The following is a 13,044-nucleotide window of genomic DNA, read 5'->3' on the forward strand; positions in this document are numbered from 1 at the left end:
CATTATGCCAGATACAATGAAATAGTGAGTTAAGATATTTAAATGAAGAAAATGTGAGCCTTGGATTCCATTTCCTCTTAACTAAACTTTAGATATAAGAGTCATAGTAAAGTTATTATAAAAATGAAGTAATTTGGGAAATTGTTTCCATAAGTATTACCTGATGAATCTGTAGAAAATAAGTCTCAATCCACCAAGAAATAATTATAGAAGTTTTGACACAAAAATATTCACTGAAACATTTTAAAACATGGACGTAAGAATGACAATACATATATATATACAATTATAAAAATGGAAAGAGAAGGGAAAGAATGTATGGAAAGTAGAAGGTACTTCATTTTAGGTGCTAACTGAAAGTAAAGAATATTGAATCAAAATACAAGCCACAGGAGACACACAAAAAAAGTCAGGGCTGCATTTAATTACAATGTAGCACTAATAGAGAGCTAAATAGCTAGTACATTTTAAAAATATAAGAGAAAAATAAAGCATTAAATGTATTATTACATTTATTTGTAAAGTTCACTCTTTGAAACCAAAACAAATATTTCCAATTGCCAAAAATAATTGTTGAGAGGCAGTTATAACATGCAAAAACAAAATAAATCATTCTTTGAAAGGTTCAAACCACCTTAGACAAAATATTAAAATCCAACAATGCAACAGGAGGCCTCTCTGACCCATCCTTATCAATTCCTCTCTATCCTTAAAGTACCAACTCAAGTGCCACTTTCTTTCCCGGATCATCTCAGAAAAAAGAATCTTCCAAATACGGACGCATCACATTTAATATCACTCTGCTTAGTTTAATATATGATCAAATATTGCAATCATATTTCTCCTCCTAAATTAAAAACTCTCAATGGATAAACATTTTCTAGTATCTGAACCCACACTGTGCCGAGCATCATGCCTTTGCACATAGAAGGTATATAATGAACCTATTCTGAGTTAATCTGTGAATGAAAGTGGGATTACATCACAACACTGAAACAGTGTAAATAAGCTAAGCTGATAGATGTAGAACTTTTCAGTGACTGGCCATAGAATTTAGAAGATCAAAAGCTGCCAGTTCCAGGTTGAGTCTGACCCACAGTGTGAGTTTCACTGATGCCTTTTGGCCAATTAGATGGTGCTTTTTCCAGACCCACCTGTGGTTGGTTGCCCATAGATCAATCAGCACACACTTTCTCCATTTTGAGCATATAAAAACCCCAGACTCAGCCAAACTTAGAAACTCACTGGGATGACCTGCCTGTGGAAAGGAGCTACCAATTTTGGGTCTCCTGAGAGCTGTTCTGTTGCTCAATAAATCTCCTCTCTGCCTTGCTCACCCTCCAATCGTCCACATTACCTCATTCTTCCTGGATGCAGGACAAGAACTTGAAACCTGCCAAATGGTGGGAGTGAAAGGCTCTGTAACTCATTCCTGGCTGGTCAGCTCACCAAGCTGCTGATAGTAACATGCTCCTGGACTGCAGGAGTAAAGAATGGTGACCTTTCTGGGGTCCCAGACCTCACGGTTCCCCAAGCCAGAGTTGTTGTAGCACTATAGGCCCCCCACACTCCATTGGCTCCAGGCAGCCACCCCACATGATGGGAAGCAGCAGCAGGTCTGGGCCAGCCCAGGAGCTATGGGCTCAGGTGGGGCAGTGGGAATGAAAGAGCTGCAACACAAACAGGTTGAACCCCCACTGAAACACGCCCCTACCGATTGCCGCACCGTGGGCAGCAAGAAGGAGAGAAGAGTTTCAGCCTTTCTGGGGGCCCAAACTGCAGGACTCCCTGAGCCTGGGCTGTAACATGCTATAACACCCTGTTTGGGGCTATGTGGTTCCTGACATCTCCAAGCTTTCAGGCGCCACTTTATTCACCAGTGCCTGCAGCAGAAGGCACTTGCAGTATGACTGGTTCAGCTGCAGCCTTATGTGGAGCCAGGTTGCTTGTGCCAGTGCCTAGAGCTGCCTGAAATGACTGGCTGTGCACAGTGGCCAGACCCTGTGCTCACTTACCCACACACCCCTTGCCACTCAACACCTGGCTTGCCCTTGACAGGTGTGTGATCCTGGCATGTCGTGCATGCTGAGCCTAGCCTGCCAAGCTGAGTGGGTGGAATGAGCCCAGTGGGCACAAGCAAAACCCAAACAGAGGTGCCACCAGCCACAGAGGTTTCCAGCTGGCGAAGTGACACCCAAAGGATCATGTGACAGAATCAATAGAAAGGGGTGTCTGGGTTAAGACAAACAGTTGTGGAGACCAGTGTTCTTATTACATAGATGAAGTCCCATAGGTGTCTGCCCTTAGAGGCAATAGATGGCAAGTGTTTCCTATTCAGACCTTTAAAAGGTGCTAGACTCTCAGCTAATCTCTTCAGGATGAGAAAGTAAAAGACTGGAAAGGGAAGGGGATTCACTATAGAATGTAAATTTCCTCCACAAGAGAGTTTTGCAGGGCCATTTCAAAATACATCAAAGAAATATATTTTGGGTAAAATTTCTTTCATGGTTTGCTATCTGTCATGTAATGCTATACTAGTGTCAGGATGCAATTTGGTATCTTATTGCTATATATAATATGTTTTGGCAGTCTTAAGATCTCTGTTTTAATGTTAATGCTGATCAATTCTGCCTGAATTCCAAAGGGAGGAGAGTATAATGAGGCATGTCTGAACCCCACTTCCCATCATGGCTTGAACTAGTTTTTCAGGTTAACTTTGGAATGCCCCTAACTGAGAGGAGAGGTCCATTCAGTCAACTGAGGACTAAAATGTTAGTTTTGGTTTACATTGTCACCAACAAGTCCTTTGTCCAGATTGATACTGAGTTAAAAATAGGGCTGCAGGCATTTTAGCAGATCACAATGTAATTGCCGTATAAATCTATAGGGTTAGACTCTGCCCTAACAGGAAAATGTCATGATCATGAAGACCAAGAGCTATCTTAAAATGTAAAGATATTTATACAAAGTATAATATTATATTTACATGATGATTTATACTTCATATCTAGAAAGAAATGTTATCATACCTTGTATGTTCTTTTAAGGTTTTTGTAAATCATTTTATTGTCTTAACAGACAGATACACTCCAAATAACATAGTGACTCATTGGCCAGAGAAAATCAGTTTGTAATATAAATAATATAAATGTATTTCTATAAATTATTTTTGCATGTTTATAATTATTTAAATTTGTATTTTAGATTCTTGCTACCACCCTCTCTGACATATACTATTGCAAATTTAAAGAAATTTACTCCAGTATGGCAAACATCCCAAATCAAAACCTATAGTTTTCTTGATCTTAATGAGCCAATTTATATACAGTCATATCCCAGCTATCTAAAATTGGCTTAGGTCCCTGATGTCTATCTTTCTCATTATAAATATTCTAACTTATCAAAAATGATTCAGCGTTTCTCAGGTCTTTGAGACTTGGCTCTACTAGTGAACAAGTAGGGTCACAGTGCAGTTCTTCCAGAATGGTAATTAATAATAAGCAGTATTTACATAGGACTTTACATCTTCAAAGAAGTTTGCAAACACTAATTAACCTACATCCTAACTCCTTTAAAGGAAATAAGTAGGAATTAGCATTTATTTTATGAATGGAACACTGATTTGCAATACAGCTGTGAATATGTATGGTCTAAAAGTATTACTAACAAGTAATATAATGTCTTCTCTCACGCATTGCAGAAGATTCTAGAATAAGTTTTCTCCACTTTAGTACTATTGGCATTTTAGTCTGGATAATTACTATTCGTGGGGGTTGTTCTGTTCATTGTAAGATATTTAATAGCATTCCTGGATATACTAGATGCTAGTAGCACCATACAGTCTTGACACCCTTCCAGGTGGCAACATCTGGATACTTTTTGATTGTCAGCTCCAGTTGTGAACCATTGTCTAGAAGAAAGAAGGGGTTTAGATTTTTGAGACTATGAATAATTCTATGTGAATGAATCCTTTATGCTTCAGTGCCTCTTTTGTTTACTGAATGTTTCATAAATATATTTGAAGTACGCCTACACAGTTTTTTCTCACCCCATTTCTTTTTGAAACTTTTCTGCTTTTGTTATCCATAGTATCACTGTTGTTTCTCAGAGATTAATACTGACATGTGTGAAATGATGTCCACTGCTGAAAACCTCTCTGCTTGAAAAAGAAAACACATGTGTAGTTCTGTGATAAAGAGTACAGACCCTAGAAATAACAAACCTGGATTTGAAATCTGGTTATTCTACTTGAGCAAGTTATACAACGTCCTATGGTTTAGTTTCCTCTTCTATAAAGTAGTAAAATAATGGTATCTATTTTATAGAGTTGTTTTTAGGACTAAATGTACGCATGTGTGTGTATTAGGATGATGTTTAGAATGCTGTACTGTATAATTAAATTTTGTACATGATGTGAGAAGGAAAAATAATAGATCCAGACATGATGCGATATATAGTAATAAAAGGAGGTGCGTTAGAGAAAAAAAATGCATTTGTCCTTTCTTGACTTGCTATGCTTTACCCTTTCAAAATCCAACAATAATCCTGTTTCCTCTATTGAAATGCCTTCTTTGAGTACATGCCATGGCAGTCCTCGAACTTCTAAAATCTATTATCTCTAAAGTCACAGATCATATGCCATTTTTGGTTCTTTTCTTTTCATGAAGGAAAGCATATGTTTACAGCTGAGTAGTTTTCTGAGACTGCTTCCCACCAGTAGAATTTTTATGGTCCCTCAGACTCCTTTTATTTTATAACGTCTCTGTTTCTTGTACTCCAAGCTGGTAGAGTTTATGCTAAAATAATTTTCTCAACAATATTGACCCCTGAAGATTTTAATTGAGTTTATTCCACTAAACAAAAGCTACACAATAGATCAGTGCAATGTAAGTCTTCCTCCACTTCATCTTCCTGCTGAGATGGTGTGTTAATCTGTTATCATGCTGCTAATAAAGACATACCCAAAACTGGGTATTTATTTTTAAGAGGGTTAATTGACTCACAGTTCCGCAGGGCTGGGGAGGCATCAGGAAACTTACAATCATGGAGGAAAGGGAAGCAAACACGTCCTTCTTCACATGGCAGCAGGAAGGAGAAGTGCCAAGCAAAAGGGGAAAAGTCCCTTATAAAACCATCAGATCTTGTGAGAACTCACTCACTGTCATGAAAACAGCATGAGCGTAACCGCCCCCATGATTAAATTACCTCCCACCGGATCCCTCCCACAACATATGGGGATTATGAGAACTACAAGTTGAAATTTGGGTGGGGACACAGCCAAACCATATCAGATGGCTAAAAGACAACATGCTTAACCTTCCTATGGGCCCCATAGCTTGCTTGTGAAGATCTAAAAGGATCTCTTGAAAGGACTCTGTGAAATTGAATTATCTGATCTTTAGGTATATCTGAGCTTTGAGCAAAGTTTGCATAATCATACCTTTGGAATTTTCTGCATACCATATTTTTGGAGCAATTTCTTAATTTCAGCGGTTTTGTTTTCTGGAGATGCTGAGAATTTTCAAAATCATCAACTTCTAGTTCTTTTTTGTTTAAAAGACAAAACAGATTTGTTTAAATCTTACCATATTTTATAAGCAACAAGAAACCAGCACCTTGCTTGAAAATCTCTTTGGCTCTATAACTGAGTTTGTCACCTACAAGTTCTGATTTTTACATAATTACAGGAGACAATTTGCCTAAGGATTTTAGAACTATATAACAATGATCCCTCTTCCCCCCACTTTCCAATAATATGTTCCTTGCTTCCTTTTGAGACTTTACTTCCAGTGACCTTGAAATCCAGACTTCTAATAACAATCTGCTCAGTAACTTACACTTCTTGTGTTATTCACCTCAACTTTTCTTCTGACTCTACTGTTTACTCTTTTCCCAAGTCACTTTTTAGGTATTTGTTAAGCAGCACCCCACTTCTTGGACTAAAAATCTACATTAGTTTTCTACTGTTGCTTTCTCTTCTGAAGGATAAACTAGGGAACTATCACTTCCCTACTCTCATGACTGTTGCTTGAACTCAATTCTTAGAGGCCGTGAGATCCATGTTCTGTCACGTCTTCAAAGCCAGCAAGAGACGAGAAGAAAGTTACACCCAGCTAAGTCCCCAGACATAATAGAACCATGTAAGACATACCTACTGTGAACAAACTTTATACCTGACCGTAATTAAAATGTCTTTTTATACCACTAAGTTTTCGTTCCACTTGCTGTGTCATAATAGTAACTGGAACAATATTCGTAAGTCCAATTTTTGTTTCTTTAATAAGTAAATTCAGTTGAATTCTCTTTAAATAAATTATGAAAGTAGCCATGATTTGTTGGAAAAAATTATAAAATAGCATACTATATCCCCTTGCATATTTAAATGTATGCTAAAAATTAACTATATGTTTCAGCACCAAGAATATGTTAAAATACTTTAATTTTCTGATTTTAGTTTTGCAAATTGGACTTCCAGAAAGTCAAGTGGATTAGATTTTTGAAAATGGTCATGGATTTTCTCTAAGTGGCTAGAAAAAGAGAATGTTTGGAGTTCTTTGCAAACACAACTCTACAAATAAATACATTGAGGTTATGAATGGTGTTCTATTACTAACAAGTAAAAGGTAAACTGGATATGATTACCAACATAGTTTCTCCTTTGTGTAACATTGCTTTTGGAACTGCTAGGAAAAACTTGATATGATATATAGGAATTTTGATCAGGTGAATACAATTTATTAATCTGGTGACAATTATCTCGATATGTTTTTATAATATTCTTATGTTCCTGCTCTTCATTAACTTGTGTTATCTTAATGTACCTTATTTTTCCTTCTTTTACTAAAGATATATTATGAGACAAATTAAGTTGTATATGATTAGGAATAAAAACAATTCAAAACTGAATAATGGCCATAACCTCTTTGTCAGCATGGGATGTTCTGCTGAATGATGAAATGATTCAGTAAATGAGTCATTCGCCACTTGTCATCCTCAACTATTACAAGTGCTTACTGAATTCCTACTCAGAGGCTTTCAACTTACTCAATTTTAAAGAAAACTTTAGTTATTTATCAATTTATATAAAAAGCCAAATATATTAAAATCATTACTAACTTTATATGGAAACATCTTCGTACACCTTGAGGTTCCCAAACTATCTGTTGAAAAATGATCTGTTGAAAAAAAACTACCCCAAAGCCAGACACACTATAAATAGCTTGTTGTTACTTACGACTAAATTACATAACTCCCAGCATCCTCTACAGCTATTAACAATACCAACTTTCCAGCAGAAAGGAAATAATTAACAGAATGAAATGGAAAAAATATCAGTACACTTCTTTTGGTAATTTAGTTTCAGAAACCCCAAAAGTCTTGCTCCAATAATTGTAGAAACTCCTGTTAGAGTCATAAGGAAAAGAATGTACCTTACTCCTTTAAATTACGTAAAGTATGAATTTCAGGAATTCATAGTGCTGAATGATATTTTTGTCCTTAAATACTAAGATATATATTTTGTAAGAATCTGAAGACTTATATTAGTCAACGAATTCAATTTCCTTTCATATCCTGCAAGGATACACCTTAAATCTAACAGTAGCTGCCAGATGTCTGTCTATTCCTTAATCAGCAAGTAGAAAAATCTAAGAAATGGTAGTGCTCTTCATTAAGAGCATCAAAAGCTTTGACCATTTTACCATCATTAGTTCAAACTGGGTAATTAAATTCCAGCTCATCGAGATTCTCAAGAATTCATGATTTTTGTTTCATTTATTTATCTTATCCCATAACAGAAAGCGTGTTAACATTAATATAAAAACACTTACTATTATTTGAGCAACAATCCTCTGCAGAGTTATGTAAGTAAGGTTTGACTTTTAATCACTAGGCAATGCTGCTCCTGAATTTCTATACACAATCTCTCTACAAAAGGGAGAGAATTCCATCTAATTGTATTGTGGGGGAAAGGGCATGATTATTTGTCTTGAAGGTGCATTTGTTTAGGAAGTGGTTTGTTCATACATATACCGATGTTAGAGATTAGTGAAAGTATCACATCTATGAAAGACATTTCATTTACATAAGTTAGAAGAATCTCATATATCCAAACCAAAGGTTGATGGAAATGAAGAGCTGTTCCTTGGAAAAACCATGACTTGAAAAAGTCGTTGCTAGATGCATGTATAGAGATTCCCTCACCTCCCCAGGATCACTCTATCAGCTCACCACCCAGCCCCATCTCCCAAACCAACCATGGATACTAGCTCAAGATCTCACCGTAAAAATAAAAGGTCAGCGACTGAGGCAGGAGGATTGCTGAAGGGCAGGAAGTTGAACTCAGCCTAGACAACATAGATCACATCTGTACAAATTATTTTTGAAAAGCTGTCAGGGCATGGTGGCATGTGCCTGTAGTTCCAGCTACTCAAGAGGCTGAGGTAGGAGGATTGTTTGAGCCCAGGAGGTTGAAACTTTAGTGAGCCATGATTGCGCCACTGCACTCCAGCCTGGAGGACAGACCAAGACCCCCATCTCAAGGGTAAGTAGGTAAATTAATAAATATAAAAGGTGCATTAATAAATTAATTCAAGGTTTCCAGTAAATGGCTCTTGGATGTACCACAATGTTTAAGTTGGAAAGGACCTCAGAGATCATCACATTTATGTCCTACTGAATTACCAAGGACCAGGAGGTTACATGCCTTTTAAAGGGTTAGATTTAGGGAAGGGTGATGTCAGAAGAAGGCAGATGTCCCAGACCTCTTCTTGGTCCACTCCCACCAATACTGACTTAATGATATTTTATGTGGTTCAATATTTTATGTAGTTTAATATGTTTTATGTTACACATATTAATTACTTCTATGGGTTTAAGTTTCCAATGGCGCATAGATTTTTTTCTTTTATATCTAGTCCCTAAGTTCTGTCAGCTAATTTCTGAGTTTTTCCAGTTCTGAAATAATATGTTGTTCTTTCACATCTTGTACTTAAAAAAAATCTTTCAGATGTTTTGAAGCTACAGGTTACAATTTTGATCTGCTTTAGGGACATTTCTTATGTGAGTTCATTCTCTGCGGAAATGCATTCTTTCAATTACACTATTTTCTTCTTATTTGTGTAAATTTAGCCCCCATATCATTTGGTTCCTTGTTTTTAGGTTAGCTTAGCTTCTCTGAACATCTAGAAGAAAATGTAGTTAATGGTAATTTTTCTAAAGTCACAGAATTCCTACTTGTGTTGCTTTTCAAAACCATAATGGTTTGCTTTCTAAAATGTTGGCTGCTTCCTCTTCACCTTCATGTGGACCTTCTATTTCGTTTGTCTATCTGTTGCCCCAATTTTGCTCACCTTTTATTCCATTGCCACCAGTTTTTCTTCGTTACGAGGTCCTGACCTGAAAAGCAATGGTGGCTCAGTTCTGAGAATTCATAGGTACCAGGCCCTTCAGATTTACCCAGGGCTCCTTTCCCTCACCTGCTATTCCACTGAACAAACTCCCTCTTAGTTTCAGGTGCTGCTCTCAGTCTTGCCCACTGTGCTTTCCAGTAAATCCCTGCTAAGGAGTTTCTGCTTTTCTCAGGTCCCTCTATTTTCTTCACACACATATGAATGCCATGCAAGTATTACGGCTCACCTGTTTTCATCTATTCATCACTTAGTCCTATTGTAGATGTTGTCCATGGGTTTTTTGATTGCTATGCAGTTGTTTCATTCTTGTGTGGGAATTTATAGGGATTCAAAAACTATGATGCCACTGCCACCATCATCCTAAAATGTCAAAAGCTACCGGCTTTTTTTTTTGAAGCATTATCACTTTTAAGAAGTCTCCTATTTTTATTTTTGTTTTCATTGCTTAAAAAAGAATGCTTTTGAATTTCATATACCAAATTTTTATTGCTGCATTTAATCTATTAATACAGCTACATGCCATAATATATATTTAATATTATATTATCCTCACATTTCTTAAAATATTGGAAATACTTTCTTGCTCTTCTAACTGTAATATTAATTAAAAATGAATTATTGGGATGTTTTACATATGTAACTATACAATCAATAGTTGTTTCAAATATTCATTTAAATAATTTTTTGAAGTACAATTAACTCAGAGTAAGATGAGCAAATCACATATTTAAGAGTCTCAGAGTAGGTATATCACTTTAAAACTTACCAGTTTTCCAAAGTGGCACCATTGCATGTTCCCACTAGCAACATATGAAAGTTCTGGTCACTCTACATTCTATGCTATTTTTGATAAAGGGTGATACCAAGATTACTAAGCCTTAATAAATGATTTTGGAAGGCTTCCATGTTTTTTCTGTGCTCCAAATTTTTTCAAGTATCAAAGGAAGCATGTGTTCCATCTAAGGCAACCTCTCCATGATGTCTATCAGTCAGAATCACTAATGCTTATTTGGTTCATCTAGCTGACTAGTTGGGTGGATTATCTTCTTCCTTTAATGTTCACTCCAAATACATAACTTCAGAACATGATTATCATTTTTTCCTGAATGCTATGTAAGTGCCTGTGTTCCTTTAAAGGAACACCCAACAAGCTCTTAACATTTATGGGGTGTATCAATGAAGAGGTCAAAGACTTTGTTATAACATTATATATGTAATTTTAAGAGTGAAAAGCCAGAAAGTGAAACTAGAAGTTTAGACAATTCTTAGAAATGCTTGCATGTGAAAAGAAGCATCAGTCAGAAAATACATGGTTTTGAAATGCTGAGGGAAATAGCCTCCAAAGAGGGAGAATCAGAGAGAGAAGGAAACATGAATTTTTCTCTTTCCTCTCTTTTCCACTGAAATGTAAACTCAACGAAGGCAGGAATTTCTGCCCACTTTGATTACTGTTGTTTGTCCAGGGCTCGGACAAAGCCTAGAATTCAAGAGGCACTCATATTTGTGTATCATTAAGTAACAGAAGGCATGGTGGGGACTCGGTCAATAAACACTAGGGAAGAAGATAACTTTTGAAGCTAATGGGTAAGTTTATGGCCTGAATGTGGTGGTCTCACAAGGTGTATACTTAACTCCAAACTCATCAAGTTGTATACTTCAAATATACTGCCTTTTGTATGTTTATCATACTTTAAGAAAGTGGTCTAATAAACAAAAAAAATGAAATAAAAACAAACAAAAAAAGCCTTACACGAGAGGCTAAAATATCTTGCTTACAATTCTTTATGCATTTATCTTGAGCACAGGATACAGTCCATATTCTGTAGTGTGGCATTTCAGACCTTTCAAAATCTACCCTAGCCTACTTTAACCTGTCTCTCTCCCTCACCCCTAAATCTCAATGCTTTACAAATATCTCCACACTTTTGTATCCCCTATGGCTTTACTTATAATCTCTCCTCCTCCAGGAAAAACCTTCCATACCACTATGCCCGATGAAATTCTACTCATTTTCCCCCAGTTACTCACTTACTAACCTGGGTGTGGGTAAGAATAGCAGGTAAAATCTAGAGTCCTTAGTATGTACTGGGAGCTATGGTTCTGTCCTCAAACATTCTGACAAGACAGGTGTCATTTGCATTTGAAACTTGAGAAACTAAGTTTCAAAGAAGTTGTGATTGCTCAAAATAACAGATAATTGGTGGCTGAACTGTAATTGAGCCCCGAATGACTTGATTCTAAAGCTTGTGCTCTTTCCCCTACACCATATGACTTTTCAGGACAATCCATCATTCCTTTAACTAGGAATACACTTACCTTTTATATTCAAATTATCTTTATCTGTCAATACACTGTGAGTTCTTTGAGGGCAGGGATTACTTTATCCCTCTTTTTACCCAAAGGGCTACTAATGAGCATAAGAACTTATTTTACTGAATGAAAGTGAATTGTAGTGTTGTTTACAGGATAGATTCTAGGGCTCAAAGAATTCCAAGCTAAACATTTTAAACAAAATATTTTCCCAAAAGTGAGAATTCCAAGGGGCCAAAGCAACCCTGTTCACATAGATCCCAGATCAAACACATGAGTATAAGGCAGCTACTCTAGCCACCTGACTTTTAAAGAAGTTGCCATCAGCCTGAAATGAACTCCTTGAGGTTACTTCTAAGTCATCAGAGATATGGAATAGGGTGGAGCAGTTCTTGGTAAATCTGCTGTCTTGTTTTCTGGCAAGAAACCATAGCCTTGGAGAATTAAGAGCCAAGTGTGTTTTTCAGTTGGCTTCAGAATATTTATCCTGTAAATAGTTGACCTAGTGCCTTTATTCATGTACTTTATTCTAGTGGCGCCTGTAATCCCGGCTATTCGGGAGGCTGAGGTGGGAGAATAGCTAGAACTTAGGAGGTGGAGGCTGCAGTGAGCCAAGATTGCACCACCGCACTCCAGCCTAGGTGACAGAGTGAGACTCTGTCAGGAAAAAAAAAAAAAAAAAAAAGTAAAGGAAAAAAAGGTATGGGTGGCATGGTGAAATAGTGTAAAATTTGAACAATAATGGGCTACATTACAGGGCAATGAACTATTGTACAACAATTTTAAATGATGGAGCTATATTTTAGTGAATTGTAAATATTTTCAAAATTCATTGAGGAAAGCTGATTAAATGAAGCACACACTTTGCTTTATACGTGTGTTACACTAAATATTTATTTTGTACGTTAAGTTTAAAATTTTTAATACAGCTCATTGGTAATGTGAAATACAAAGGCTCTTAAAGAGGAAATAGGTTGGCACCAGTCAACAATTTTACTGACACTGGGTTGGGCGTGGGGGCTCACACCTGTAATCCCAGCACCTTGGGAGGCCAAGGCGGGAGGATCACGAGGTCAGGAGATCGAGACCATCCTGGCTCATAGAGTGAAATCCCGTCTCTACTAAATACAAAAAATTAGCCGGGTGCAGTGGCGGGCGCCTGTAGTCCCAGCTACTTGGGAGGCTGAGGTGGGAGAATGGTGTGAACCTGGGAGGCGGAAGTTGCAGTGAGCAGGGATTGTGCCACTGCACTCCAGCCTGGGCAACAGAGCAAGACTCTGCCTCAAAAAAAAAAAAAAAAAAAAAAAAAAAAAACAAAAAATTT

The sequence above is a fragment of the Rhinopithecus bieti genome, unplaced genomic scaffold (genome assembly GCF_001698545.2).
Source record: "Rhinopithecus bieti isolate Rb0 unplaced genomic scaffold, ASM169854v2 scaffold_3734, whole genome shotgun sequence".
NCBI classification, from domain to species: domain Eukaryota; kingdom Metazoa; phylum Chordata; class Mammalia; order Primates; family Cercopithecidae; genus Rhinopithecus; species Rhinopithecus bieti.